Here is a 25,136-nt window from a genome sequence, read left to right as displayed (position 1 = left end):
CAGATTTGTTTTGAGAACAATTCAAACCAAATCCCCTCCTAGTTATTTGTTTTATTTACTGAGATCTAGAAACATATTTCCTATCCGGTCATGCAATGCATCAGTGGCAAGCCAAATGGAACACATTCACCTCTGAGCTAAGTCATCTTAAGAGTTTCAGATAAATTTTGCCAAGTTGAGAGATGATGGAAATGAGAAGTAATGAGCCAATTTACTTACTCTGATTAAGTAAAATACCAACATATCCAGTAATAGTTGTTTCATTTGGAAATATTTCTTCCTTGTCTATCATGAAAAAGACTTTCCCAGGTTACTCTACAAAAGCCTTTCAAGAACTGACCTGACAGATAAGCAAGAACTGAACTTCAAGAGTCAGTTATGCTTCCTCATGACAATGTAATTAGGCCTATGTCATCTGACAATAGGACAGATTTCCTGGGTGATGGGATTGAGAATGAATTAACTGTATGACACCTGTACTGAGTGCTGCTCTTTCCAGTATCTTGGTCAAATCCCTAATGAATGGGCTAGCATGTCCCTAAGTTTTATCTTTCTATGTGTTAATTTTTTTTCAGTCTCTTATTATCTAGAATCAAACTATAAAACCCAGTAGCAGTATATAGTAATCAGGACTTTCTTTTTCTTTCAGATTTTTATATGTTGACTTTCTTAGATGGAAATCATTCTAGGCTGAATAAATAGTGGGCTATAGAGTTAAACTTTTTGTATGAGAAAATGAGGTATGCTGGTGGCTTCCTTGCCCCTCCTTCGCCTCCAGTGGACGTGAAATATGCCCCAGGAATCTAAAACTGGAAGCTGACTTTATTACAGCAGTGCCTAGAAGCAGAGAAATCATTAGACATGGTGTCAGTGTTGTCATTAGAAATCTTACTCTTTGGGTGTTTAATGACAGTCCCTGAAAATTTGCTTCTGGCAAAAACCTGACCCCCAAAGTCTCAGCTGGGAGACAGATTATATAAATGAATTTTCAAACAATCTGTACAGCTGTGCTTTTTGGTTATCTTTATAAACTGAAAGCAACTTCTATGACAGGATTCAATTCCATTGGGATTATGCCATAAATAATACTGCTGAATTATTTTCAGGATTCAATTTAAAATAATGGCTCAGTAACCTAATGACTTCTAGAAAATAGGCCTCTGCATAAGAAAAACTCTTCCTGATAAGAAATTAGGTATGCATGAGTACCAGGCATCTCGTAGAATACCTCAAGGTCATGTGTTTACTTAAAAGTCATATGCTGTACATGAACAATGTCCTTCCTTACAAAAAAAAAAATAAAATAAAACCCTTTTTACCATAGAGGTAAAGGACATTGAGATAACAATTAATAGGGTGACTTATTCAAACCTTTCAGCAAATCAGCAGAAAGGCCAGAAACCAGAGAAGTACCTCCCAGTGACTGGTTTTGTTAAGTAGGGCAGACACATGTCCCTATCCATTCTCTTCTTTTTATGCTCTCCTGGCTCATAAAGACTCCCTAACGTCCATTTCTATTACACACCCTAGTCCTTAGTAAGACTTCTGTAAGGAACATGGGGTACTCAGATTCTTTTTCACCTCCTGCCCCTAGATTCTACGGCTGCTACCTGTGGCTTTGTTTTCTACGATTTCATTGCCCACATGTGATAATGTGTTGTTGTGAAGTGCTCTTGGAAATGTGAGCATGTCATGTGCACCTGTAATTGTGAACATCTGGGCCTATAAGCAGAGAGCATGGAGTGTGTGCATTCTGCATTCTGCACCTGGGCTGAGAAGCAAGAGGCCCCAGGGGAGGCCTAGGGGGTTAGAAAGGTTAGGGTTTGGTTGCTGCCTCCCTGCCTTCTGGTCTGCCTGTGAGTTTGGTCCCCTGATTTAGCATTAAAGACCTGTCAAATACACTGAAGGCTCCAAAATTCTCTTTCTGTCTGCCCGAATCAACAATGAACCTCCCCAGCCTGGGTTGGTTATACAACCACTTCTCACTTGCCATTCTACCCAGTCTTCCCAAAGAAAAGTTTTTTTTTCTAACTGTACTTGTATCCTTCCAATAGCAGAGAATCAGACTTCTGAGTAATAGAAATGACAACCTTCATTTGCATGTTTAAAAGCCACTTGTTTCCATAAAACTAAGTTTCATGTGACTATTGAACATTTGCAGGTGCAATTTCCAAGAAATTGAGATAGGCGGCTGCAAATGTGGCCCTTGAAGTAAAAGATGATCAAAATAAATCAAATGATCATCATCAAATTAGTAACAACTGAAGTGAAAGCAGAAGATGTGGTAATGAGCAACCCCCCCCTCACACTGAAGTGTTCATAATGAGTCCTTTAAGGAGCTGAATTGAAAAGGATAATGAATACTGTGCAAACTATCTTTAAAGGCTTCATTCTTTTTGTTTGTCTATCAGGATGCACCTGGCATAAGTTGATCCCAAGTAACCCAGCCTAGAGGCTGTGCTGTCTTTGAGTGTTTCTTCCCTTCTGATCTGTCACCAAGTTATTCAGTTTCTTTTGTGGAAATGGGATATTCCTTCCCATGTACCAATTAGGTCTCTTTGTTTGCAAACAATACAAGTTCACTTTGGCTACCATAATTAGAAAGGCATTTATTGGAGGGAAGAGTGATAGCTCTCAGAAAGAAGGCATAAAGGAATTCCAGGGATCTGTGGCAGAGATCAATACAGGGTCTCAACAGGATTTTGCTGTTGGAGAGAGCAGACATCAACAATTATACATCTTTTTATCTTTCTAAAGATTCTCAGCCCAGGGAAAAGTGACCTTTCTTTAGATGTCTCTATTGTCTTTGGTGGGAGAGGATGGGACATTCTGATTAAGAAGATGGCATCTTGGGAAGGGTGCAGTTCCCTAAACATCAGGTGCTGTTATCAGTGAAAGCAAGCATGGGAGCCAGGCAGTCAGAACCAACATGTATTCACCAGATGACCCTTGACTAGACTCTTCTTAAATCCACAGGTCTCTATTTTAACATAGATGGGGAAACAAGGTTGCATATTAATGAAATTTATGATACATCCTTTAATTGACATAAGAATCTGTTCTGGAATGTCCTGATCAGTGGACATACAGAATGTGTGGAAATACCATCGGGCACAGAGCACTCAGAACTTTTTAAAGCAGTCTGTAATGAGAATTTGAAAGTTTTTCCTTTCTTTGAGCTAAAGTCATTCATTTGGTTACTCAAAAGATATTTACTGAGTGCAAAGGATAATTTAGCCAATTTGCTGTTGCTGATATAGCTCTCATGGACCTGATAGTCTAGTAGAATTTTTGCCCATCAATTCTAACTACACATTAGCTCTAGTTCCATGATTTAGAACTACAGAGAATAAATCACATATTATAGTGAATCTAGATGCACACATACAAATAATAGCCTCTTAGAAATTATAATGGAAGAAGTTTTCATTTAGCGCAGTACCACAAAATATAAAATAGCTTAAAAACCACTTAACAAGAAATTTGTAGGTCTAATGTGAAGACAACTATAAAAATTTACTGCAAGCCATAAAAGATGACTTGAATAAATGGAGAGACATAACATATTCCTGGGTGGGAAGGCTCAATATTGTAAAAAAAAATCTCCTTCCCTTCAAATTAATCTAAACATGTAATGCAACACCAACCATAATCCCAAAGTTATTTTCTGCTTGGAACCTAACAGAATTATTTCAAGTCATTGTGGCATAATAAGTATGTGAGTATAGCAAAGAAGATTTTGAAACTGGAGGAGGTGTGTAGCGGTTAATTTCCTACATCCAACATATTAAATGAGCCATGAAGATGAAATGATAAAAACTGTGGAGACCTAAGGTTCAGTGAAAGGATAAAAAACCCAGAACATGTATATACATATATGAATCTGTGCACTTAGACATTATATCATAAATTCATAGGCTTAAGGTGAAGGATTTTAGGACAAGTGGATAACAATACTGGAAGAAAATTAAACCCCTAGCTCCACATCTCATATCAGAACATATTTCTGTTGGGGACCAATGAAAACAAAACCAGATAATTATTAAAAAGAAAACATAGATTGGGCCTCCCTGGTGGTGCAAGGGGTTAAGACGCAACCTAAGAAGATATCCGCAGCTAATGCAGCACCAGTTATATCCCCAGCCAGGGAGCAACCTACATGGCGCAGCAGACCTCTCCTGACTCGCCCGCTGTTCCCCTCAGCAGTGGATTTCAGTCAATCTGCCTGTTCTGTTCCCCACTCTGTCCCTGGTGAGTCCTCTCACCCCACGCACCTCTGGCCTGTACCCCAGTTCTTGTATGCATAAATAAATAAATCTTTTTTAAAAAAGAAAATATTTATTATCATTCATAAATACTTGTGCTTTCTAAGCAGAAATGAATAAAATCTTGAGTTTTCTAGGGAGGAAATAAAATTAACCACATAAAACTTGGACTTATCTACACCAACCTTTTCCCCTCTCTAAATAAACAAAATGTAACGTATTTGAAAGCTAAAACCCCCAAACTGGAGAAAAGTCATAGACTACATGACAATCAAAGGATTAATTTTCTTTTTTTTGCAAAGATTTATATTTACTTATGCATACAAGAACTGGGATACAGGCCAGAAATGTGGGGAGTGAAAGGATTCACCAGAGACAGAGTAGGAAGCAGAACAGGCAGACTGACTGAAATACACTGAGGGGAGCAGGAGGCGAAACAGGAGAGGTCTGCTGTGCCATGTGGGTCACCTCCTTGGCCAGGGATTGAACTCGTGCTGCAGAGGCTGTGGACAGCATCACAGTGCTGTGCTCCACCCCTTGCGCCACCAGGGAGGCCCAAAAGATTAATTTTCTTAAAGAGCTCCTAAAATTTAATGTGACAAAGATAAGCATCTCATCTCAGTAGGAAAAAAAGACAAAAGACAGAAATAGTTCACCAGAGAGGAAATACAAATCACTTATGACATGAATTAGAATGCTTTTCTCAGTAAAAATATAATAAACTTAAATCAGAATAAAAAGGAATTTGATTATCAAATTAACAAATGAGTAAGACATAAGATAATGAAGATGTAAGTGAATCATTTCTCTCTTGTATTGCTTACGGAAGGATAAAGAAAAAAGTTTTCAGGAGAAAAATTTGGACAAATCTTTCCAAGCCACTAAATTTTTTAATTTGGGGCCTCCCTGGTGGTGCAATTGGTCAAGCGTCAGCATTATGGAGCAATCTGCAACTGCAGCACGAGTTAGAACCCCGGCCAGGGAGTTGACCCACATGGCACATAAGACCTCTCCTGTCTCACCTGCTACAACCCTTCGCAGTGTATTTCAGTCAATCCACCTCTTTTGCTCCCCACTCTGTCTCTGGTGAATCCTCTCACCATCCCAACCCCTCACCTCTGGCCTATACCCCAGTTCTTGTATGCATAAATAAATAAATCTTTAAAAAATTTTAACCTCCCTCTTAATTCAGAAATTTTATACTAGGTGTTATATAAATAGAAATACATACATCAGTTTATAAGGGTTACCATTGCAATCTTATTGATAATATTGAAATGAGCAAACAAATGGTTGGTAGATTAAATTATGGAAAGTACTACTAGGTAAACATTAAAGGTAATAAATAGAACAATAATCAATGTCATGAAAAACATTCACTATCAATTGTTGAGGAGAAACCAAATTATTAAAAAATAATAAACGTTTAATTACATATATACATGTATATATTTATTAGTATATTTATATGCATTTAATCAGGTAGACTTAAAATATTTAAAGTTATTTATAACTTTTTAACAAAATATTAAATTATTCAACAAAATATTAAAGTTATTTTAGAAAGAATATAGATAATTCTAATTTTATTTCCTTCTCTGAATCTTTATTTGCTAAATTTTCTATAATGTATTTGCATTAAGTAGAAAATGAAAACATGTTTTTAAAAGCAGATGTATTTTGTTTAATATCTCTTGCAGGAGTGATTTATTGGCTGCAAATTCCCAAGGATTTTGTTTGTCTAAGGAGGAGAGGAAGAAGAGCCTGCAGCATAAATTTTTCTTGTCTGGCAGTTATTTTCTTGAAGTATTTTGAATATACCACCCCATTCTCTTCTTGCCCATCCTGTTTCTTCAGAGAAGTCCAATGTTAGCTTAACCCATGTTCATTTATAGATTGTTTCTTCCCCTTCACAGTTTCATTATTTTTTTCTTTGTCTTGGAATCTTGGAAGCTTTACTATTATGTGTTTTGCTGTAGATTTCCTTTCATTTAAGTAGTTTGGTGTCCTCTTAGCTTTTTAATATTTCTATGTTCATTTTCTTCAAGTTTTGGGAAGTTTTCTTTGATAATATCCTTTAACAGTTTTTCAGCTCCATTCTCTCTTCTTCACAGGTTCCTATGACTCTTTTGTTTCCTTTCTTTATGGTGTCAGGTTATTCTCAAAGTGTTTCTTCATTTTTTTTTTAGTATCTCTGTTTTTCTATCTTGGTTCTTTTGTATTTGCATCTTCAAGATTACTGATTCATTCTTCCATTTGGTCTATTCTATCTTCATGACCTTTCTCAGCAATTTTACCTCCTCCAACAATCTTTTCATACCTAACAGTTTCATTATATTCTTATTTAAAGATTCAGTCTGGATCTCTTGTTCTTTGATTGTTTTTCTCATAGTTTCCTTTTCCTTTTCTGAGTTTTCTCATATATCTCTGATGTGTTTTTTCTGAGTTTTTTTTTAAAAGATTTATTTATTTTTATACAAGAGCTTGGGTATAGGCCAGAGGTGCCGGAGGGTGAGAGGATTCACCAAAGACAGAACAGGGAGCAGAACAAACAGACTGACGAAATATACTGCTGAGGGGAGTAACGGGTGCGACAGGAGAGGTCTGCAACACCATGTGGGATTCTCGCCAGTCGGCAGGGATCAAACCGAAACTGCAGAGGCTGCAGACAGCTTCACAACTCGGAGCTCAACCTGCTGCGCCACCAGGGAGGCCCTTTCTGAGTTATTTTTTGTATTGTTCTAATTCTTACTATAATTCGTTGATTTTCTTGATTATGGCAATTTTGAAGACTTTATCTTATATGAAGAAAAGCTCTTCCATGTCTGTGTTGTTGAGTTCTGGAGACTGCTTTCCTTTCAGTGACATATTGTGATATATTCAGTCATTTGTATTTTTCGTTCTCCCCATTATTTGCTTTGGGGTTTGTTCTGCTGTAGATAGAGCTTCTTTTGGATGTGGGTCTCCCTAGATGGACTTTGTTTAAAGCAGAAACTATTTTAAATCTCAAATGAAAACTCAATTTGTGGAAACAATAAAAGTATGAGGCAGGGGTGACAGGCCCAGAGCCTTGACCACTTGGTGGGCATCCTTGAGCACCCACTTTGAAAGGTCGGGGGTAGAGGAATCCTACTGAGAAACGACTACATGTAAATATGATGTCTAGGACACACATGTCTGTTAGTGAGTCCACACAAGAGCCCATGGTTGCTGGTTATATCTATCATTGCTCAAAAACTATAGCCCATTCCATTAAGTTCATTATATTCATTGCCGTATATTTACTGTTAACATTATTTAATAAGTTTTCAAAATTTTAGCTTTGCAAGTGTAAGGGTTTAATTGTGTATTAGAATTAGCAGGATTTTATTATTGCCTGAAATATATTTAGGGAATTGTAACTTGATACCATACCTTCAGATTTCATTGAACGTTGATATGAGAAATGACTATATGAAGAAGGAATCTCCATCTTCTCTAAAACTTATTCTTTAATGCATTGTCCATTATATTGTGCTCAAAGGACCTTACAGAAGGATGCATGTAATAAATTCACTCAGGTTTTTAGTACCAGAAAAACACTTTGCCCATTTTTGTAAGTATATCTTCCTTTTATAATGTTATGTTATTCCCATGTAACTCCTCATGTTTCTCTTTTGGCTTTGGCTGCCAGAAAGCTCAAAGCTATATTTCTTGCCAAACCACAGCAACAAATAGCTGCCTAATTTTGCAGAAAAACTATCCCAGAGCACTTGAATATTTATTCTCAACTAAATGGCCCCATGGCATACATGGCTCATGTTATGAGTTGTCTCAAATCCAATTTGGAAACAGAGATGGATTAAATAATAAACAAACAAACACATAAGTAATTTGGACTAAGCAGACTGGTCTTAGGCTGGGTCACTGGCCGTTGAAAATGCTCACACCTAGAGTTCGGTTTGTATCAAATAACTATTAGGCACATTGCCGAAATATGGATTGCTGCTCTGGAGTGAGTTTGCCCCTGGGAGTGGCCATCAACATTTGGGTCTTTCTACTACTGAGGCCAACACCTGCACTTACCTGCCCATGATGCTGACTCCCTAGAGGGGGCAACATGGCATCTAATAAGGATATCAGGATGAAGAGTTGTAAAAGAGCATACTGCAGAGAAACTAGCAATGTATACATGAAATATAATTTATTAGTAGTGGTATTGTTTACAACTTGCTTTCACTTATATTCTTTATTTTCAATCATTTTTCTAAATTGCACATTTTTTTTTTAATTTGAAGGGTATAGGTTCATATTTCTTCAGATGTCAGTTGCAACACCAAACTACCAACTGTCCTCTACCATAGACCTTTCAGACCCCATCCTACTTTGCCCTGCACTCCCAAACCCAGTCTCAATTTTTCAGTCACATTTCTAAGGTTAATTTTGGTTTGGTTTTGTCTGTTCCTTTGTTTCTTTTTATTCCACACTTCAACGAAATCATCTGATGTTTGTCTTACTCCTATTGACTTATTTTACTTGGTTTATCACCAGCAGTTCCATTCATATTGTCAAAAATGGTAAGTTTTCCTATTTTCTTAAAAGGTGAGTAGTAATCTGGCCTCCCTGGTGGTGCAAGGGGTTAAGAAGCAGCGCTATGGCACTATCTGCAGCCACTGCAGCACAAGTCCAATCTCTCCCCCTCCACCAGGGAGGTGACCCACAGGTGCAGCAGACCTCTCCTGTCTCGCCCTTTGCTACCCTCAGCAGTGTATTTTGGTCAATAGGTCTTTTCTTTTCCCCGCTCTGTCTCTGGTGAATCCACTCACCCCCACACCTCTGGCCTGTACCCCATATTTTGTATGCATAAATAAATAAATATTAAAAGAGAGGTGCATAGTAATCCCATAATGCATATACAGCACATCTTCTTTAACCACTCATATACTTTTGAACTCTTAGTTGTTGCCTTAACTTGGCTATTGTAAATAGCGCTGTAATGACCATAGGAGTGTACACATCCCTTCGAATTAGCTTTTTTATATTTTTCTGATAGATATGACGGAGGGGATCATATGGTAGATCTTTAATATTTAAAGAAACTTCCATACTATTTTCCTTAGAGGCTGAACAAATCTATATTTTGCCAATGATTAGAAGACTGCCTTCTTGTCCACACCCTTACCAATGCTTGCTGTTTTTGGTTTATTTGATATGGGTCATTCTCAAAGGTGTGAGGTAGACTATACGGTGGTTTTGATTTGCATTTACTTGATGAGAAACAATGATAAGCATTTCTTTTTCATGTACCTATTGGTCATCAATATCTTCCTTGGAGAAATATCTATTTAGTTCTCCTTCCTATTTTTTACTTGAGTTATTTGTTTTCCTCTTTTTTTGAGTTATATGAATTCTTTGTAGATATTGTGTATCAGTCCCTAGCTAGAGTGCGGCATGAAAATATTTTCTTCCATTCAGTACCATGTCTTTTTTTTGGTGATAATTAGATGTAGTCCCAACTATTTATATTCTCTTTAAATTCCCTTGCTGTTGGAGATGAATCCACAAACACCTATGTCATACAATGTTTTGCCCATATTTCTTCTATGTATGTTATGGTTTAACATCTAACATCTAAATCTTTTATTCATTTTTGAGTTAATTTTTGTGGGTGGTTGTGAAAATATTTGTCTACTTTCATTTTTTTTTTCATGTTGCTTTCCAGTTTTATCAATGCTATTTATTGAAGTGGCTTTCCTTTCTCCTATTATTACTCATGGCTCCATGTTACAGATCAACTGCCTATAAGCGTGAGTTTATTTCTAGCCTCTCAATTCTATTTGATTTGTCTTTGTCTCTGTTTTCTTTTTCCCCAGTATCATACTGTTTTTGATTATTACAGCTTTGTAGTATAGACTGAAATCTGGGAATGTGATTCCACCAATCTTCCTCATTCTTTGTCAGGATTATTGCTTTTGTGAATTTCAGTAATGTTTGTTTTATAGTCTGTTGTAATGCCATTGAAACTTTTATAGGGATTCCATTAAATTTTTATATTGCTTTGGATAGATGGCCATTTTGACAAATTTAATTCTTCCAATCTATAACCAGGTCATCTCTTTGCATTTCATTGACCTTCTATTTATTTTAATATTGTGTTTTCAACTGTGTAAGTCCTTATCTCTTTCGTTAAGTTTACTCCTGGACATTGAATTCTTTTTGATGCAGTTGTAAATGGAATTGTTTTCTTGATTCCTACATCTTCTAGTTTATTGTTTGCATAAAGAAAGGCAACTGAGACCCCTGGCACAGGAAAGCACAGGAAAGCGCAGGAAAGCATGCTTCCAACTCGCCATTTTAGAAAAGGGACATTTGCCTCATCAAAACTGCTTGAAACTGGGATCAGGCTGACTCCCTGAGCCAGACATGAGCTGGGAAGCACCCTCACACCAGGCCCATTCTGGCCAGCAGGCAGAGCCTAGAGGGGGAGCTGCAGCCACAGCCAGGGCAGACCACCAGCGCAGGAAATCTCAGGAAAGCACGCTTCCGACTTGCCATTTTAGAATAGGGACCTTGCCTCATCAAAAACTGCTTGAAACTGGGATCGGGCTGATCCCGGAGCCAGTGGTGAGCTGGGAAGCCCCCCCACCCCGCTTGCAGGCCCCTTCTGGCCAGCACTCAGAGCCCAGAGGGGGAGCTGAAGCCATAGCCAGGGCAGACCACAGGCACAGGAAAGTGTGCTTCCTACTCTCTATTTTAGAATAGGGACCTTTGCCTCATCAAAAACTGCTTGAATAATCCAGTCAAAAAATAGGCAGAAGAGCTAGAAAGAAACTTCTCCAAAGAGGAAATGCAAATGGGCAACAGGCATATGAAAAAATGTTCAACATCACTTGCAATCAGGGAAATGCAAATCAAAACTACAATGAGATACCATCTCACACCAGTGAGAATGGCACATATTAAAAAAAATTAGCAACAACAAATGTTGGTGAGGTTGTGGAGAAAAAGGAACTCTCCTGCACTGCTGGTGGGACCAGTGCAAACTGGTCCAACCACTATGGAAAGCAGTGTGGAGATTCCTCAACCTACTAAAGATAGAGCTTCCATATGATCCAGCAATTCCACTCCTGGGTATTTACCCAAAGGACACAGAAACATTAATTCCAAAGGGCACCTGCACCCCTATGTTTATAGCAGCACTATTTATAATAGCTAAGCTATGGAAACAACCCAAATGCCCAAAAATAGATGACTGGATCAAGAAGATGTGGTATATATACACAATGGAATATTACTCAGCATTCAAAATAGATAAACTCATGCAATTTGCAGCAACATGGATGGAGCTGGAAGGGATCATGCTCAGCAAAATAAGCCAGAAAGTAAAAGAAAAATACCAGATGGTCTCACTCTTAGCAGGAATCTAGAAAACCTAAAAGGGACCAGGAAAAAGAATAACTATAGGAAAGAAAAAAATCAAAATCAACAAACAACTATGAACCAGAGACACACTATGGGAGGGGGGCAGGGAAAGGAGGGATGGGGGTCAAAATAAGAGGGTTGCAATTGTATGGGGAATATAAAAATAAAATTTAAAAAAAAAATGCTTGAAACTGGGAGAAAGATGACCCCACAGCTAGAGGTGAGCTGAAGGCCCCCACAAGCCAGGTCCCGCCTGGCAGGGAGTTGGAACCCAGAGAGGGATCCAGCAATTTGGAGGCCAGCAAGAAATCCACCCACCTCACCTCCAGGGCAGTCTGCAGGACTTCAAGAAACACCTTTGGAATTAAACAAATACAAAAGGAGGAGATATTCTGTGACAGTGACCATTAATATATTCATAGTACCACTTCCCTATGGGAATTCTGGCATAACAGTGTTTGACTCGATTGGACCACCAGTTTCCGAAATCCCAGAAAGAGCACACCAAAAAGATGCTGGCCAGTACCAGTGACACAGTGTCCCAACGCATAGGACAAATTAGAAAACAAGCAGCAGGCAGAAGAAAAACTACAAGTAATCAAGCAAGTCCTCAGGGAGAAGACACACCACAAAATAAAAATCATCCACCAGATTGCAACAACAGTGACTTGGAAGAACTTCTGAGCCTTCCAGACAGAAAATTTAAAATTGCCATGATTAAAAAACTGACAGAAGTCATTAAGGAGAACAATGATAAGGGAAAAATAATCAATAATCAGAAGAATGAAATTGAGTCTCTAAAGAGGGAAATGAAAGAAATGCATATCAAAGGATTAATGGAAGAGTGAAAGAACTCTGGGAAAAGCAGTGATAGCAGAATAGATGAAATGGAAGAACAAATAAGTACTCTCAAAGACACAGAAATAAAAAGAACCAAAACAGAAAAGGAAAGAGAAGTATGAATGAAAAAGAATGAAGAAAGACTTTGGGAACTATCTGACTCCATGAGGAAAGGAAATATAAGAGTTATAGGAATCCCAGAAGGAGAGGAGAGAGACATAGGAACAGAGAAAATATTCAAGGAAATAATTGAGGAGAACTTCCCAAACATGAAGAAGGAGCTGAAAATAGACATACAAGAAGCAAGAAGAACAAAATACAGCAAGACACATAATAGTAAATCTCCCAAGAACCCAAGACAAGGAAAAAACTGTGAAGATGGCGAGAGGGAAGAAAAAGATAACATACAAAGCAAAACCAATCAGGCTGACATCAGACTTCTCCAAAGAAACACTATGGGCAAGGAGAGAGTGGAGGGACATAGTCAACAGACTCCATGACAACAAATGCCAACCAAGAATACTCTATCCTGCAAAGCTTTCCTTCCTCTATGAAGAAAGAATAAGGATCTTTGCAGATAAACACAAACTCCGAAATTTCATTATGACTAAACCCCCACTCCAAAAAAATACTAGAAGGAGTCCTAATGCCAGAACCAAAAGAGGGATGAATAAGAACAAAACAAGACAAATATATATATATGTGTGTGTGTGTGTATGTATCACTAAAAAAATAAATAAAACCAGAGAAAAGTCAAATAAAATGGCAAATACAGATGCTAACACATCGATATTAACTCTAAATGTAAATGGGCTAAACTCTTCAATAAAAAGACACAGAGTTGCAGGCTGGATTAAGAAACAAAACCCAACCTTTTGCTGTCTCCAGGAAACTCACTTAACTACAAAAGATAAAAATAGACAAAAAGGAAAAGAATGGAAAACAATCCTACAAGCAAATGGACCAAAAAAAGAAGGCAGGAACAGCTACAATTATATCAGATAAAACAGATTTCAAACTCAAAAAGGTAAAAAGAGACCCAGACAGTCACTATATTATGATCAAGGGGACAATACTTCAAGAAGAAATAACACTCATTAACATATACTCACCAAATGAAGGAGGCACCAAAATATATCAGACAACTATTTATCATCTCTGAAAACAGACATCAGAGAAAACACATATGCAGTAGGAGACTTCAACACACCACTACAACAATGGATAGATCAACAATGGATAGATCGACGAGACAAAAAATAAGTAAGGACACTAAAGCTCTAAATAAGGATCTAGAGCTCATGGGTTTTAACAGACCTCTATAGAACACTAAACCCAAAAAATCTGAGTACACATTTTTCTCAAGTGCACATGGATCATTCCCCAGGATAGATCACATACTGGGACACAAGACAAACATCAACAGATACACCAAGATTGAAACCATACCGACAATCTTCTTTGATGAAGGCATCAAACTAGAAATAAACCATAAAAAGAAGGCAAGGAACTCTCCTACCTCATGGAGATTGAAACCCACACTACTGGAAGACCACTGGACTAATGAGGAGATCAAAGAAGAAATTAAAAAATACTTTGAGTTGAATGACAAGGAGGACACCAATTTCCTAAATGTATGGGATGCAGCAAAAGTAGTAATAAGAGGAAAATATATAGCAATACAGACTCACATCAAGAAACAAGAAAGAACTCAAAGAAACAACCTAATCTCAAAGCTCAAAGAACTAGAAAAAGCACAACAACAAAACCCCAAAACTAGTAGAAGAAAAGAAATAATAAAAATCAAAGCAGAAATAAATGAAATGAAAATGGTAATCAAAACCCTTCCCAAAAACAAAAGCCCAGGTCCAGATGGATTTAACAATGAATTCTACCAAACATTCAGAAGCGAATTAGTGCCTATACTTCACAAACTCTTGCAAAAAATTGAGAAGGAAGGGCTAACACTAAACACATTCTATAAAGCCACCATTACACTAATACCAAAACCAAAAAAGGACAACACAAAAAAAGAAAACTGCAGGCCAGTTTCTCTAATGAACACGGATGCAAAAATCCTCAATTAAATTTTAGCTATCAGAATCCAACGATGTATTCATAAGATAATTCGCCACAACCTGTATTCTGGGGACACAAGGATGGTTCAACATCCAAAAATCAATCAACGTAATCCAACACATCAACAAAAAGAAATATGAAAACCATATGATAATATCAATAGATGCTGAGAAAGCTTTCGACAAAGTGCAACACCCATTTATGGTAAAGGCTCTTGAAATTCTTGGGATACAAGGAACATACCTCAACATCATAAAGACGACAAGCCCATATATGACAAGCCCATAGCCAACATCATTCTCAATGGTGAAAAGCTGAAAGCATTTCCATTAAGATCTGGAAGAAGACAAGGATGTCCACTCTCACCACTGCTTTTCAATATAATACTGGAAGACCTAGCCGGAGCAATAAGACAAGAGAAAGACATACAAGGAATCCAAATAGACAAGGAAGAAGTCAAGCTATCACTATTCACAGATAATATGGTAATATACATAGAGAACCCCAAAAAATCCACAGAGAAACTAATTCAACTAATCAATCAGTTTAGTAAGTGGCAGGATACAAAATCAACACAGCGGTTGAGCACTGTGGGCTGTGAAGATGCCTGCAGCCTCTGCAGCCCCAGTTCGATCCCTGGGCACCGGCGAGGGTCCCACAGGGTGCGCAGACCTCTCCTGTGGCGCCCACTGCTACCCTCAGCAGTGTCCTCCGTCTGTCTGCCTGTTCTGCTACCCACTCTGGCTCTGATGGATTCTCTCACCTTCCCACGCTTCTGACAGTACTCAGTGCTTGTATAAATAAATAAATAAATCTTTAAAAAAAATCAAATACTTGGAAATAAACCTAACAAAAGAGATAAAGAACCTATACAAAGAAAACTATAAAATACTGTTAAAAGAAATAGAAGACACAAAGAAATGGAAAGACATCCCCTACTCATGGATTGGAAGAATTCACATTATCAAAATGGCCATCCTACCAAAAGCAATATATAGATTCAATACTATACCAATAAAAATTTCAATGACATTCTTCAAAGAAATATAACAAATATTATGAAATTCATATGGAGCCATCAAAAATCCTGAATAGCCAAAGCCCTCCTGAAAAAAAAAAAAAAAAAAGAAGGGAATGGAGGCATCACACTCTGAGATTTCAGACTATACTACAAAGCCATAATAATCAAAACTGCATGGTACTGGAACAAGAACAGACACACGGACCAATGGAACCAAATAGAAAACCCAGAAATAAACCCACAGATTTACGGTCAACTAATCTTTGACAAAGGAGCAAAGAATATGCACTGGAGCAAAGAAAGTTTGTTCAATATATGGTGCTGAGAAAACTGGGTCACTACATGCAAAAGAATGAAGCTTGACTACTTCCTCACACCATGCATAAACACCAAATCAAAATGGATTAAAAACTAGATATAAGACCTGAAACCATAAAATAAATAGAAGGAAATATAGGAGAAACACTATATGATATGCACCTCAAAGACATCTTTACAGACACATCACCCAAAGCAGGCAAAGATAAACAGCTGGGACTACATCAAATTAAAGAGCTTCTGCACAGAAAAAGAGACAACAACCAAAAAAAAGAGACACCCCACCGACTGGGAGAAAATTTTTGTACACAACACTAATGATAAACAACTGATCACAAAAATATACAAAGAGCTGATGAGACTCAACAAAAACAAAGGAAATAATCCAGTCAAAAAATGGGCAGAATAGCTAAAAAGAAACTTCTCCAAAGTGGAAATGCAAATAGGCAACAGGCATATGAAAAATGTTCAACATCACTTGCAATCAGGGAAATGCAAATTAAAACTACAATGAGATGCCATCTTACACCAGCGAGAATGGCACATATTAAAAAAACTAGCAACAATAAATGTTGGTGAGAATGTGGAGAAAAAGGTACTCTCCTGCCCTGCTGGTGGGAGTGCAAACTGGTCCAACCACTATGGAGAGCTGTATGGAGATTCCTCAACCTACTAAAGATAGAGCTTCCATATGATCCAGCAATTCCACTCCTGGGTATTTACCCAAATGACACAGAAACATTAATTCCAATGGGCACCTGCACCCCTATGTTTATAGCAGCACATTTACAATAGTTAAGCTATGAAAACAACCCAAATGCCCAAAAACAGATGACTGGATCAAGAAGATGTGGTACATATAAACAATGGAATATTATTCAGCAATCGAAAAAGATAAGCTCATGCAGTTTGCAGCAACATGGATGGAGCTGGAAGGGATCATGCTTAGCATAATAAGCCAGCAAGAAAAAGAAAAATACTGGATGGTCTCACTCATAGCAGGAATTTAGAGAACCTAAATAAGGGACCAGCAAATAGACTAATTATAATAAAGTAAAAATCAAAATCAACAAGCAGCTATAAACCAGAGACACACTACGGGGTGGGGGGAGGCGTTCAGGGAGAGGAGGTCAAAATAGGGGGGTGCAATTGTATGGGGAATATAACTGAAATGAAAATGCATACATTGTGCAAAAATGAAAAATGATGTAAGAATTATATAAAATAAAATATTAAATCAATAAATCTTAAAAAAAAGGATAAAAAACAACAACAAAAAAGGCAAATGATTTTTGTGTATTTTGTAACCAACTACTTGATGAACTTCGTTGTTTCAATTAGTTTTTTAGTGGATTCTTCAGAATTTTCTGTGTATATTATTATGTTGTCTGCAAATAGTTATAGCCGTAACACTTTTTTACAGATTTGGAATTATTTTATATCCGTTTCATGCCTAATTGCTTTAGCAAAAACTTCCACTATAATGTTGAATAGTAGAGGTAAGACTGGACATCTTGTCTTACACCAATTCTTAATGGAAATGATTCTCTTCTATGTACCACTGAGAATAACATTAGCTGTGAGTTTGTTATCTATGGCCTTAATTATATTGAAGTATGTCCTATCTATCACCAGTTTTTTTTTTTTAATCATAAACAGATATTGAAACATGCCAAATGCTTTCTGGCATCTATTTATATGATCATATGAGTTTTAACTTTCTTTTTATTTATGTGGTGAATTTCATTGATTTATTTTTGGATGTTGAACCATCCTTGTGTCCCTCAAATAAATCCACTTGGTCATAGTATATGATCCTTTTAATGCATTATTGAATTCTGTTTGCTAAGATTTTCTTGATAATTTTTGATCTATTTTCATCATGGAAATTAGTCTGTAGGCTTTTTTTGTGCATGTGACTTCCTAGTTTGGTTTTAGTATCAAAGTGATATTGGCCTCAGAATATATTTGGAAACATTTCCTCTTCTGCATTGTTTTTTGGAAGAGGTTGTGATGGATAGGTATTAATTAATCTTTGAAGGTTTGGAAGAACTCACTAATGAAACCATCTGGGCTTGAACTTTTGTTTTATGGGAGACTATTGATTACTGTTCAATTTCGTGGTTTGTAATTGATCTGTTCAGGTTTTCTATTTCTTCCTGATTCAGTCACATATGGTTGTATATTTCAAAGAATTTGTCCACCTCTTCTAGGTTATTGAACTTACTAGCATACAGATGTTTATAGCAATGTCTATGATGCTCTGAATTTCTTTGTCTGTTGTAACTTTTGTTCTGTTTTTTTTTCCTGATTCTATTTACTTGATTTTTTTTTTTCCCTTTGTGAGGCTAGCTAGAGGTTTGTCTATTTTGTTTGTAAGAACCAGCTTTTGGTTTCATTAATCTTTTGGACTGTCTTTTTTATTTCTTTTTTTTAAGATTTATTTATTTATGCATACAAGAGCTGGAATACAGGCCAGAGATGCAGGGGGTGAGAAGATTCACCAGAAACAGAGTGGGGAACAGAACAGTCAGACTGAATGAAATACACTGCTGAGGGGAGCAGTGGGCAAGGCAGGAGAGGTCTGCTGCACCATGTGTGTTGCTCCCTGGCTGGCGGAGGATAGAACTCATGTTGCAGAGGCTGCAGACTGCTTCATAGTGTGGTGCTTAACCCCTTGCACCACCAAGGAGGCCCTGTCTTTTTTTATTTCTATTTCATTTATTTCTATTCTAATTTTTATTATTTCTTCTATGGGCTTTGGTTTTGTTTGTTCTTCTATACCTAGTTTCTTAAGGTCAGGAGTAAGATTATTTATTTGTTCTTTCTTGTTTCTTGATGTGGGCTTATGTTGTTACATACTTTCCTGTTATATACTTTCCTTATTTTTAAAAGTACTGCTTTTCCTGTGTCACATAAGTTCTGGTAGGTTGTGTCCTTATTTTTAATTGTCCCCAGGTATTTTTTAACAATTTCTTGATTTCCTCATTTAACATTTTCTTGATTTCCTCAACAGTCATTCAGTGATATGTTGTTCAGTCTCCACATGCTAAAAGGTTTTTCCTGTTTTCTTTTTCTGTTTGATTTCTATTTTGATACCATTGTGGTCAAAGAAGATGCTTGGTATGATATCAGTCTACATGAATATATTGATACTTGTTTTGTGACCCTGTATGTGGTTGATCCTGGAGAATGTTCTTTGCACACTTGAGAATATGTATTCAGCTTTTTTTGGGTGCAGTGACCTATTTAGCCCATGTGGTCTAATTCTTTGCTTAATGCTATTGTGTCCATCTTTAATTTCTGCTTCATTGATATGTCTATTGGAAATGACATGTTTTAGCCCATGGTCACTAATGTGTTAGTTTTAATGACTGTTTCAGACTTGATTGTAATTGCTTTATGTAATCTTTGCTTCTTCATTTGATTAATAAATATTGATAAGCATTATATCTTCATGATGTATTGTTCCCTTTATCATTATATAGTATTCATTTCTGTTTTTTCTTGCCTTTTTAGCTGAAAATCTTTTTTTTTTACACAAGTATGGTTGCCTACCTTAGTTTGCTTGTAGGATTGTTTTCCCACCCCATTTCTGAGCTTATGGTCATATTTTGAGCTCAGATAAGTTTCCTGGAGATAGCAGAAAGTTGGATTCTCTTTTCTTATCCAACCAATCATTTTGTGCCTTTTGATTGGTCAGTTCAGTCCACTTACATTTTTGTGATTACTGATATAATAAGGTCTGCTACTGCTATGTTATCTTTAATTTAGTGGTTCTATCTATTTCCTTATACAGTTCTTTGTGGATGTTCATCTTGATTTAGATATGAGAGCTCCTTTCAGAATTTCCTGGAGGGAATACCTAATGTTTACACACACCTTCAGTTCCTTTCCCTGAGAAGGCCTTAATTTTTTCCTCATATCCAAAGGAGAGACTTTCAGGATATAGTATTCTTGGCTGGTAGTTTGATCATGTAATTCCATTTTCTCTTTGTCCATAGTGTTTCTTAAGAGAAGTGTGATGTAAGCCTGATCTTGGTTCCTTTTTAGGTTATCTTTTCCTTCCCCTAGCCACCTTCCATATTCTTTCTTTTTCTTGAACTCTGGGAAATTTCACAACAATATGTCTTGACATAGGTCTCATTTGATATAGGAAAGCAGGTGTTATTTTCACTCCATGAACTTAAATATTTAGTTAATTCCCCAGGTTTGGGAATTTTTTTTTTATTATTTCTTTAAATAAATTCTCTGCTCCCTTCTTTCTTTTATCCCCTTCTTGAATACCCAATATCCTTATATTGCCTTTCTCATGGGGTCAGATAATCCTCAAAGGGTTTGTTCATTCTTTTTGCTTCATATTTCTCTTATTCTTCCACCTTGCTTCTTTGGTGCATTATGGACTTTGAAGTCACTGATTCAGTTTTACATTTGGTTATACTGTTCATAAATTTCTCCAGAATTTTTTATTGCCTCTTTTGATCCTTTTATATCCTGCATTTCCAATTTCAATCTTCCATTCATCAGTTTTATTTCTGAAAACATTAATTTGTTTTCCTGAGTTTTCTTGCAAATCTTAGGTCAGTTTTTCTCTGTTTTCTCCTATTACTTGGAATTTATTTTATGATGACAATTTTGAACTCTTCATCCGATAGAAAGAAAAGATCTTACATGTTCATGATTGGTTTCTACAGATTTGTTCTCTCTCTCCCTGTGATGAAGTCTTCCCCTGAGGACTGAAGTTGCTTTTGTTATATATATCCATCTTTTCATATTTTCATCTCCTGTTTTAAGTGTACAGAGATAGTGTTGTATGTCTGGGAGAACTACTTTGTTTCTGCCTCTTCTGGGGGGAGGTGTCTGTTAATGAACTTGATATGGTACACTGATGTCCCTCTTCTCTGGATTTCTGACCTGTGTCTCTGCAGTCTGCCTACAAGGATTTAGTACAACTTTACAATGATCATTTTAGGCATTTTCAAGCACAATTTCATTATATCAGCCAAAGTCCAGAGGGATGTGGCAAGAGGGAGTTTCACCTTTCTGCACTTATTCTTCACTGGGGAACCTGCCCACCTGGCTCACCCCAACTCTGCTGCACATATGTCCCCACAGTTTGGTCCACATTAAGCAGCTCTCCCATCTCTGGGGTTGCCCTATCACAGGAGCAGGGGTTTGAGTCAAGGTTTCCTCCCTGATTACTTTTTTTCCAGGCTCCTTTCTCTATACCTCCATTTCATTTTGTTGTTTAGTTGAATTTCCTTAGCATTTCTCTTGTTGAATGTTTGGCCTCTGAGGTTCTCAGTATGCTTTAGTTTTGCCCCAAGTCACAGGATTCTCTGAATTCAGTGCCTGCCTGGAGTACTTTACATTAATCTCTGAGAAACAAAGCAGGTGACCTCCTCTGACACCATCTTGAGTGCTGTTCTAATTCTGTTCAATTTCTTTGGATTTAATTAATTGGTCTGTTTAGATTTTCAGTTTCTTCTGATACATCAATGAATCACAGTATGTTTCTAAGAATTTGTCCATTTCTTTTTTGTCTATCTAATTTACTAATGTAAAAAATGTCTGCAATGTCTCTTCTTTCTTTTCTGTTTCCATTTATTAGCATTTTCTTACTTTTTACTTAGTCTAGCTAAAAGCACGTCTGTTGTGTTTACCTTAAAAAAAAACCAGCTTCTTTCTTCATTGATTTTTTTGTACTATCTTTTGGAGTTTGATTTTATTAATTTATACTCTAATTTTTATTTTCTTCCTTTAATAGCTTTTGCTTTCACTTGTTCTATTTTCTAATTCCTTAAGGTATTAGATTAGATTATTTGAGTTTTTTTTTTCTTGTTTCTTGATGTAGACTTACATTGCTATACATTTCTCTCAGAGTACTGTTTCAGTTGCATTTTATGGATTTTGGTAATGCCTATCTTTTTGTTCATCTCCAGGTATTTCTTTAAGCTCTTCTTTGATTTCTTCACTAGTCTAATAGTCATTCAGTAGCACGTTGCCTCATCTTTACATATTAGGTTTTTTCCCCACATTTTACAGTTGAGTTCTAGGGAAGATACTTCATATGACTTCAATCTTCTTGGATTTATTGACTTTTTGGTGATCCAACTTGAGGTATATTCTGAAGAATATTCCATGTGCATTTGAGAAAAGGGTGTACTGAGATTTTTTTTTGAATGTTGTGCCCTATAAATGGTTATTAGGGCCATGTGGGCTAATTTCTCATTGAAGGTTATTGTTTTCCTTGTTGATAGTTTTGTCTGGTTAATCTATTTATATAAATGGGGTGTTGAAATTGCTTTTTATTATTGCATTGCTGAAAATGTCTATTTTTATGTTTGTCAACCACAAATGCATGGAAGACTTTATTTCCATATCAGAAATTTTAAATGCTTAAATAAGAAAACAAAAAAAAGATTGAAGAAAATTCAGAAAGCAAAGTCAAAGTCATACAAGAGGATTCAGAAAAACTCATCAAAGAGATACAATGAAATTCAGAAAAATGAATGAGCTCAGAAGGAAAATAAGTGAACAAAAGGTAGAAATTCAATTTTTGTGTATAATATTAAGAGATTCAGAAAGTAAAATCCTCAAGAAATGAGATAAAGAAAAGGAGAGTAAGCTAGGAATGCAGATTAGACCAAATAAAGGGTCAAATCAGTGACCTTGATAGTAATGCACAAACACTAGAAAACAGTAGAAAAAAGAGAAATAAGATGTAAAAAGAAAATGAGGAAGCACTCAGAACTATCTGACTCCATTAGGAAAGACAACATAAGTACAACAGATATTCTAGAAGGGAAAGGAGAGAGAGGGACAGAGAACTTTTCAAATAAATAATAGGGAAAAACTTCCCATATCTGGTGAAGAAAATAAATATACCAGTCCATGAACCTAAAAAGAATACCCAGTTATCTAATGCAATGATACTTAAATCAAGACACACAATAGTGAAACCACCAAGAGTTTAAAATAAAGAATATTAAAGGCAGGTAGGAAAAATGCAGGTAGTACATAGAATAGTACACCCATCAGAATTCTCAGCACAGACTCTATAGGCAATGAGAGACTTGAATGGCATATTCAAAATACTGAAGGATAAAAAACTGCCAGCAGTAATACTATATCTTGCAAGACTTCTTTTCAGATGAGGAAGAGATAAAGGACTTCTAGACAAATACTGAGGAGTTTGCAAACACTAGACCTCCTATATAAGCCGTGTTGCAAGGAACTCTTCTACCTAAAATAAAGGAAAGGAAACTCACAAAAAAAATTGAACAAGTAGACTCAAAAACTAAAGAAAAAATTACAATAGAAGCCCTCATAAATCAATAATCACCCTAAACATAAATGGGTCCAAAATACAAATTAAAAGGTACAGGGTGGCTGATTGGATTAAAAAAAAAACAACTTTCTGTTTTTTTCCAAGAGACCCATCTGACCTTCAAAAATAAGCATAGTCTCAAAGTAAATGGTTGGCAACAATCTTATAAGCACAAGATACTCAATAAGGGCTGGGGGGTAGTCATACTTATATCTGACAAAATAGATGTTCAGCTAAAAAATATAACAAGAGACAGGATGGATATTATATAATGATTAAGAGATCAATAGATGAGGACAAGATAACATTCATCAATGTATTATCCACTAAATGAAGGTGCCTCAAAATATACAAAACAAGGCACTATAATTTCTAAAGTAGTTAATAAAATGAGACCTTAGTGAAATGTACCAGAAAATAGAAAGAAAATTTTCAAACACAAAATGAACAATTTTTAAAGATTAGTGAGTGTGTGTGTGTGTGTGTGTGTGTGTGTGTATCACAATGTTCGGAGTAGACTGAAAAATATCAAGTGAATCATAAATAGAACATAGAATGTGGGGTATGGAGTAAAGAGAACCCAAATTTTGTGAATGACTGATGTAAATTATTTGCCTACATTATTTCATTTAAGGGATCCTGGTATCTTTTTCTCTGGAATGCATAAGACATTGAGCAACTTCTGACATTGTAAAACACGAACATAATAGATCTTGCGTTGGAATAATCTGGATCCATGGATCAGTATGGCGGACTCTTGTAATGGCCTTCATTATAGTGGCATAAGAACCAGTAGCACTGTTTTCTTTGCAGCAACAGACATATCGAGAGTCTGTGGGAATAGCTGCCCCCTCTAGCTCTGCAGTAAGTTAGGTAGTTGTCAGAGCATGACACACCATTTGCCATGGGTTTCACAGGAAGTCAAAACCAGTCTCAGAGCAAGTGGACCAGGCAGGCTTCTGGGGCCACACATATTTTCGTACTCTGTCCTGATCAGCCACAGATGGAAATTTATTCAAGGAAGCAATGCTTGATGCCTGAGATTTCCTACTTTTAAATCCCAGCCCCAGCACTTATAGGCCAAGTAAGCTGGGTATAGTTTCTAACTTTGAGTTGTTCTGTAAGTTAATGAGAATATCCGTGAAAGGCAATTAGTCAGCGCCTGGCTCTTGGTATAACTCCAATATATGTCAACTTTTATTATTCTTTACACTTAAAGTACCATCTTTAAAAATGCAAACACCCAGGGAGGCATGCCTTGTTACCAGTTAACATTTCCAGGGAGATTCCCACCATTTGAATGTCAATTAAGGTGTAGTGAGCAGCAAGAGACCAAGGATTGAAACCTGGGAGAAGCCAAGAACTAGGCCAAAAGAGAGAAATGGCTTTGACATTTTGCTCAGAGCTACAGTGATTCTTCTACATGGAAAAGCACCCAATCATTGCAGCTATCCAAGCGCAAACTCCGGCTGCTGCAGGAAAGTAATCTAATTGTTGAATTCAGATCGTAAGATCCATGGCCCTTGGGACCTTAGGGAATGCCCTTCTCTCTATCAACTGTTCCACCTCAGAGGATTCTATATATGGATCTTCTATGGTTGGAGATATTAAGCTGTAAAGCCTACATATTAGAGCTCTTTGTTTTCTGACCTGCCACGGAGCATATGCAAAGACCTTGGACACTGATGTGTGTGCTGCACAACCCCCTGTGGAGACCGCTTATATGAGTTCTTGCTTTTAACAGCCCATGGAAAGCGGCCACCCCTTTATATAAAGCAGCGTGCGTCCCTTCAACATTTCCATTTGTAAAGACATCCATCACTGCTATAAATCAGTATTTTGTAGATTTCAGCATCCTTTCCTAACCAGCAAGGAGAGAAGA

At 36.8% G+C, this 25,136-nt stretch overlaps 1 protein-coding gene across 1 annotated transcript in view; it reads right to left on the bottom strand.

Annotated features, from left to right (window-relative positions):
* Positions 1 to 25,136, bottom strand: part of SLC9A9 (solute carrier family 9 member A9) — a 630,868-nt gene that overhangs the window by 301,139 nt on the left and 304,593 nt on the right. The window lies entirely within an intron of this gene.

The sequence above is a fragment of the Talpa occidentalis genome, unplaced genomic scaffold (genome assembly GCF_014898055.3).
Source record: "Talpa occidentalis isolate TD23 unplaced genomic scaffold, MPIMG_talOcc4v2.1 talOcc4.4, whole genome shotgun sequence".
Classification (NCBI taxonomy): domain Eukaryota; kingdom Metazoa; phylum Chordata; class Mammalia; order Eulipotyphla; family Talpidae; genus Talpa; species Talpa occidentalis.
This window is presented reverse-complemented; position numbering and strand designations above follow the sequence as displayed.